The sequence below is a fragment of the Leiobunum rupestre genome, chromosome 10, assembly GCF_980474605.1.
Source record: "Leiobunum rupestre chromosome 10, qqLeiRupe1.1.hap1, whole genome shotgun sequence".
Lineage (NCBI taxonomy): Eukaryota > Metazoa > Arthropoda > Arachnida > Opiliones > Sclerosomatidae > Leiobunum > Leiobunum rupestre.
In genome coordinates this window covers 51089927-51096600 of record NC_143393.1, presented here as the reverse complement: position 1 = coordinate 51096600, position 6674 = coordinate 51089927, and positions in this window count along the sequence as shown.

Genomic DNA, 6674 nt, shown 5'->3' with positions numbered 1-6674 from the left:
CGTCTAATAAAATCTGCCCCTGGCTGTCCCACCTCAGTCGACCGCTGTCCGAAATCAAATGATTAAATATAGCTCGGGCGCTCGCTCTGTATCCTAGCGGGAACAGATTGACTAATGTTTCGAAACTGGGCTTATCGTTATTTTCAATAGGTTTATTTCGAGCGTGCTTTGTCAGTAGCATCTCTTCGTATATCTTCCACTTGGTTCGTCATCGATCGCTTCGCTTTTTAAAATATCCGCTATTTCCGTGTCAATATCCGGTTTGAGTTGTGGGGATGGCGTAATCGGCGGTAAAGTCATCTTTTTCGAGTATCTTAACAATTTCAACCGGTTAAGGCTCCCACGAGCGACGACACAATAGGCAGAAGAAACGAGAAAAATCCGGCACCTTTTTTATTTAATAATATTCGTTTTTTAGTTTGCCAGCCCAATTTTTTCTGGGCAATTTTGCGTAACGTTTTACGGTGTATTTTTAATCGTAGTTTTTGCCGCGTGGTTAGACGTATATTCCCTATAAGCGTATTATACACGCAATCGGATATCGCTTCGATCAACTCTTTATTGGCGTTAATTAAAATATTACGTCTCTTAACGCCCTTTAATTTGCCGATCGATTCGAGCAGTTGTTTTTCCGACCTGGCTCGTCGTGACATTGTACATCGAATGAATTCGACTCACTGGGTGGGGTGTGTGGTAACTAACCACCCTCGGAAAAGTATTATTGCGGTATGTATACTGAGACTTGTTCGCCGGGGAAAATATTAGTTCTGATCCGATGTGAGTCGGGTCAATCTTTCGGAAGGTCGATCAATACGTAAGAGTTTGGTTCCTTAGTCGCGTCAGAAATCGCTTCGATAACAAAGTTGGAGTTATCAGGGGCCATTTGGCGCGCTAAGCAATTAATCTGTGTTTTGTCCCGTACATTTTTCGTTAAAAGTATGTAGTGCGCATTAAGGAAATTTCGCGACACCCGCGACCCTGATGAAATAAATTTTGACTTATGTAGATAAAGCTAACATTACGATGATGCGAGACTTTGGTGAACAATTGGGCAACTTCTCTCTTTTGGCCCGCTCCCATTAAATCGTCTAAATCAGCTAATATACGTTTCGAGCCGTCAAATAAGTCAGGATCTGGTAAACCCTTATGAAATATAACTTTATATTTCATAAGGGTTTACCAGATCCTGACTAGGATACAGAGCGAGCGCCCGAGCTATATTTAAACAACTGCTCGAATCGATCGGCAAATTAAAGGGCGTTAAGAGACGTAATATTTTAATTAACGCCAATAAAGAGTTGATCGAAGCGATATCCGATTGCGTGTATAATACGCTTATAGGGAATATACGTCTAACCACGCGGCAAAAACTACGATTAAAAATACACCGTAAAACGTTACGCAAAATTGCCCAGAAAAAATTGGGCTGGCAAACTAAAAAACGAATATTATTTAATAAAAAAGGTGCCGGATTTTTCTCGTTTCTTCTGCCTATTGTGTCGTCGCTCGTGGGAGCCTTAACCGGTTGAAATTGTTAAGATACTCGAAAAAGATGACTTTACCGCCGATTACGCCATCCCCACAACTCAAACCGGATATTGACACGGAAATAGCGGATATTTTAAAAAGCGAAGCGATCGATGACGAACCAAGTGGAAGATATACGAAGAGATGCTACTGACAAAGCACGCTCGAAATAAACCGATTGAAAATAACGATAAGCCCAGTTTCGAAACATTAGTCAATCTGTTCCCGCTAGGATACAGAGCGAGCGCCCGAGCTATATTTAATCATTTGATTTCGGACAGCGGTCGACTGAGGTGGGACAGCCAGGGGCAGATTTTATTAGACGGTGAAATACAAACTGATTCTGATATTGTTGATTTAGTATATTACCTAGTAAGTTCCCACGCGCCGAGACCCCAGAGTTGGTCAAAATTTAATAACCTGGTTGGTAAACTACGAAAAATCATCCCTCAAGCCCTCCCCACCACCACCACCCAATTACCGTCTTCTTCGTTCGTAACAGCTTCCGCCCCCCCGGGCCCCCATCTTTCGCTCGCATCCTTCAAACGAAAGAAAACTTTGCCGTCAGCGGTCGGGCCTAATTCTTTCGCGACACCTCGACAGTCACCGAAACTTTGGTCGCCTACTATTAAGAACCGTTTACGTAAAAAAAAACGCCTAGTGCCAAAATTTTGAAATGGGAGAGTTACCGATAAACGTAACGACTAGACTCGAAAAAATATATTTCGATTTTCGTAATCCAGCTAGCTACGGGGGTGTTGAAAAATTATACGATTCTGTCAAAGAGCTCGGAATATCTAGGGAGAATGTTGAAACGTTTTTGGAAACTCACGACGCCTATACGTTACATAGACCAGTCATTCGAAAATTCCAGCGACGAAAGATTCGTGTAGGAAACAGACTAGACCTCTATCAGACTGATTTGGCGAATATGCGCTCTTTAGCGAGCGACAATTCCGGGTACACATTTATTCTTACTTGTATAGATTGCTTTTCGAGAGTGGCATTTGCCGTCCCCCTAAAACGTAAGACCGGCGCAGAGGTTGCGCGCGCCCTGAAAATAATTTTTAAAGAGCGGGGCAAGCCCCGCGCTATACAGTTCGACCGTGGGTTGGAGTACGTTATTTCGACTGTTTTAAAACTCCTAAAAGAGGAGGGCATTAGACATTACCATTCCGAAAAGAGCGATGTTAAAGCCGCGATGGTAGAGCGTTTTAATAGGACCCTGAAACAGCGCATGTATCGTTTTTTTACTCATAAAAACACGCGACGCTATCTTGACGAGCTGCCCAATTTAATTCATTCGTATAACGCCAGTTATCATACGGCAATTAAAATGGCTCCCTTCGATGTAAACGACAAAAAGATTCTTCAAGTTTATAGAAATATTTACAAACCAGGGCAGTCTCAGCCAGCCGCCCTCAAGCCCCGAAAATGCCGTATCAAAGTCGGCGATTACGTAAGGATTACCCAAACTGCCAGACCGTTTTTAAAAGGATACAGCGATCAAAATTGGAGCGCCGAAATATTTAAAGTTGTTTTCAAGAATACTAAAAGACCTCTTCAATTTAAGCTCGTTGATTTGGCTGACGAACCCATCACGGGGTATTTTTATTTCAAAGAAATTCAACCAGTTATAAAACCGGAAGAATATACAATTGACAAAGTATTAAAGAAGCGACGCTCAAAGGGTAAAGTCGAATATTTCGTTTCCTGGTTAGGGTATCGGGCTACATTCAATTCTTGGGTTTCTGCTGAAGATGTCCGAAGCCTTTTACCTAACGATACCCAGTAATTCAAATCTCGAGATATTTCCGAATAATACGGTAGCCTGTTTCACGATAAAATTACCCGAACCTATCGAATTAAAGGGGGGGGGGGTGGGAAGTTGCGTTGGTGGAAATATTGTATCCCTTTTCGTTTTACAACGTGTTGCCCTATGACAATTACGTCTATTTCCGCGTTAATCCTGCCCAACATGGGGGACAGGCTGACCCTAAAATGGTCGGGACGATGCGAGAAATCCCTCCGGGGCATTACTTGAGTATAGACCATTTACTTAAAGTAGTAAACGACACCGCCGCTAATGTGTGTCTTACCCACGATCCGCTGAACGGACACGTGGCGCTGGTTGGAAAAAATATTACCCCCTATGGCGTATTTATGAGTGACGGATTGAGCAACACGCTAGGATTTGAAAGAACTAAAACTATCGGTGGTAGAAGCGAGACACCGGCTCGCTTAAATTTCCACATTCCGCCCCAAATTTTCGTTTATTCCGATATCGTCACTGATCAAGTGGTGGGTTCGTCGCTCGTCAAATTGTTAAGAATAATAGCGGTTGACGAATCAGCCCGATTTGGTACTCATATCGAGAAAACGTACATTTCGCCGCATTACGTGCCCATTGAGAAGAAATACTTTGATACTATCCAAATAGATCTACGCGATGTTAATCTAACAGTAAAAATTCATTTGCGTCCAAGATGCCCTTAAGACACGTTCTTGAAAAAAGACGCTGCGCAGAGTGCCCCTACGCCCAATATTATGCCACTCAGGCGGGGGGTCTATTCCCGACGTATACGTAGGATCGCCGTATCAGCGGGGGCACGGGCAATTCGGAAGCGGGTTTGGAAGTTTCTTCTCCGGCTTGTACAAGCTAGCGAAACCTTTTCTTTTACGGGGGGCGAAATTTTTGGGGGGTCAAGCCCTCTCCACGGGAAAACAAGTTTTGGCTGATGTACGTGAAGCTACCAAACGGCGCCTCACAGAAAAGTACGATGATCTCAAACAACAATACGGGACTGGGAAACGTAAACGCTAAACTAAAACAATTAAGAAAAGACCAAAACGCGGTGGAAAAAAATCATTAGTAGGCAGGAAACGAGCTAGAAAGGTCGTTGATATTTTCTCCTAAAATCATGGTTCATTGCGAAGCGTTGAAAAGTGAACTTGATATTTTTCAAACCGCCCCTATCCAAACGTCAATTGAGGGAGGAAAATGGACCACCTTCAAACTCATCTCGTCGCTGCGAGGTGATACCGTAGAGTTTAATATTCCTGGAAGCGGGCACGAGTATATTGATTTACCGCTTACGTACCTACTTGTTAAAGCTAAAATCGTAGCCGATGACGCTGGTAAAAGTTTATCCGCGACTGACGTTGTTGGGGGGTGTAATAAGTTTTTGCACACGCTATTTAATCACGCGGAAGTTTACCTTAACGGAACCTTACTGTCTCCGTCAGCTTGTTCGTACGCTTATCGGGCGTACATTGAAACGTTGTTAAATTTTGACAAGGGAGCCAAAGCGTCCCATTTAACGGGCGCGCTGTGGTACAAAGATACCCCCGGCGAAATGAATTCGGTCACGGCCAACGAGGGTTTTAAACACCGGAAAGGATTCACGGATCAGTCGAAAGAAATAGATTTAATTGGTCCGTTGTTTCTTGACGCGCTTAATGTCGAAAAATATTTAATTAATGGAGTAGATTTACGTATTAAACTATCGCGAAGTAAAGCGAGTTTTGCGTTAATGGGTACGCCGAAGCCCGGGGTTGACTATAAAATTATCATTACGGACGCGAGCTTGTTGGTACGTCGAGTACAAATTGCGCCCAAAATACTTATCGCTCACGAAAACGCCTTGTCACGAGCAGCAGCAAAGTACGCTTTTACACGCACCGAAACTAAAATTTTCACCATCAACTCGAATATCCGAAACACCGTTATTCCCAACGTATATTTGGGTACCCTCCCGGTTCGCTTGATTGTCGCGCTGGTGGATCACGAAGCCTACAATGGAACCTTGGCAAAAAACCCGTACGCTTTCGAACATCAAGATTTATCGAGTTTAGCTCTTTATGTGGATTCTGATGGTGTGGATTCGAAACCTATTACGCCAAACTACGACGCGGGCCAATATATACAAGCCTATCATAGTTTATTCACGGGTAGCGGAATTCATTATAGAAACACCGGGATCGATATTTCCCGGGGCGATTATGCCCAGGGCTACGCTTTTTACGTCTTCGACATTTCAAACGACCATAGCGCGGGTGAGAGTCATTATTGGAACCCATCCAGACAGGGCCGGATGCGTTTGGAGCTTTCGTTCGCTAAACCAGTCCCGCAAACTTTAAGCTGCGTAGTTTTAGCTGAATTTCAAGCCAGCTTTAGCGTAGACAAAGATCGTAACGTTTCTATTGAAAACGTGTAATTATGCGCGGATCCGAGATTTTAGACATTTTGAGACGTACGCGCAATTTTATGGGCGTATTCGCCTCGGATTGTCTACCCGATAAGATTAATAGTTTTCCAGCGTCACTGGTTGTAAATCTGGACCCCCACGATGAACCGGGCAGTCATTGGGTCGCGATTTACCTTGATAAATTAAAACGGGCTTGGTATTTTGACTCGTTGGCGCTACGGCCCATTTTGCCAGCCATTAAACTTTTTTTAAAACAAAATTCGAGAAAAATCACGCCCAACAAGCGGCGCCTTCAATCGACAATGAGCGTCATTTGCGGACATTATTGCGTGATTTATATACGTCACCGATCAACCGTAGAAGTCACCAAAGCTTCTTTAAGGGTTTTTCACGAAGAGACGTCAAAAATGATATAATGGCCACGAGAAAATTTAACATCATAAACGGAGTATAAATTCCCATCGCGCGACTATACCCCGTTTTATTCATAACTAAACCCTCAGTATCGTGTCGGTGGTATGGCGAGAATGGCCGTTGTCGAATTTGACTTCCCCCCACCAGTGAATTGTCTATTCCGACATCACACTCTAAACACCCGACAACCCGTGTTCTTTGGAACGAAGTCTACTTTTCGCCGACTGGATTACCCAGAACCGCGCTGAAATAGACAGTCAAATACGATGTCCATTTTAATTTTTTTGTATCACACTATAATATTTTTTTTGACTCGTAAAAGAAAAATAATTTTTGTAATATATCATCTTATAAATTTTTTTTGTAAAAATAAATATTTTTTATTATTTTATAAATCCGACTCGTTATTTCTCATTGCTCGCGTCATTTTTTAAGATTACGTAATTAATAGTTCATTGTGTCCATTCATTCGCCCACGTTGGAAAAATATTATAAACGTATTTTAGAATTTTAAAAATATTAAGT